Below are 479 nucleotides of genomic sequence, written 5' to 3'. Positions count from 1 at the left end.
TCATGAAATTAAGCATAGACCATTTATCTTGTTTCAAATGGTTATGTTGTTATAATTTGCTATATTCAGTAAAGTAAGCCAAAAGATTGAAGGGTGATTCTCAAAAATCTGTATTTTCTGCAAGCTTTTTTCAAGATAAATGTAGATGTCTTTCCAAAAAAGGACTCCAAAAGAACTCCAGAAAGACACTCCAAAAGGACACCAAAGAACCAAATGATATAAGGAGCTCATATAAGCACATATGAAAGAAAAAAAATGCAAAAAAAAATCTGAATTGTATAGTATGCGTACAGTGCAACAGCAAATAGCTTTTTTACATTTTAGAGAAGTCAAGTTGCGATACCGAACAGAACCACATGGAGGTGCCAAAAAAAAAACTTAAATCAACCGCCTGCTGACTGCATATATCTACTACAGTGCACGGATCCATTCAGGATAACTAAACACAGGAACATACACATGACAAATCAAAACATTAT

General features: G+C 33.4%; 1 long non-coding RNA gene across 1 annotated transcript in view; it reads left to right on the top strand.

Moving 5' to 3' along the window:
* The window catches only part of LOC107655797 (uncharacterized), a 10,597-nt gene that overhangs the window by 9,624 nt on the left and 494 nt on the right, over window positions 1-479 (top strand). The window lies entirely within an intron of this gene.

This window comes from Sinocyclocheilus anshuiensis, unplaced genomic scaffold, assembly GCF_001515605.1.
Source record: "Sinocyclocheilus anshuiensis isolate Anshui unplaced genomic scaffold, SAMN03320099.WGS_v1.1 scaffold1185, whole genome shotgun sequence".
Lineage (NCBI taxonomy): Eukaryota > Metazoa > Chordata > Actinopteri > Cypriniformes > Cyprinidae > Sinocyclocheilus > Sinocyclocheilus anshuiensis.
Note: the sequence above shows the minus strand (reverse complement) of the source record. Positions and strands in the feature narration are given on the sequence as shown.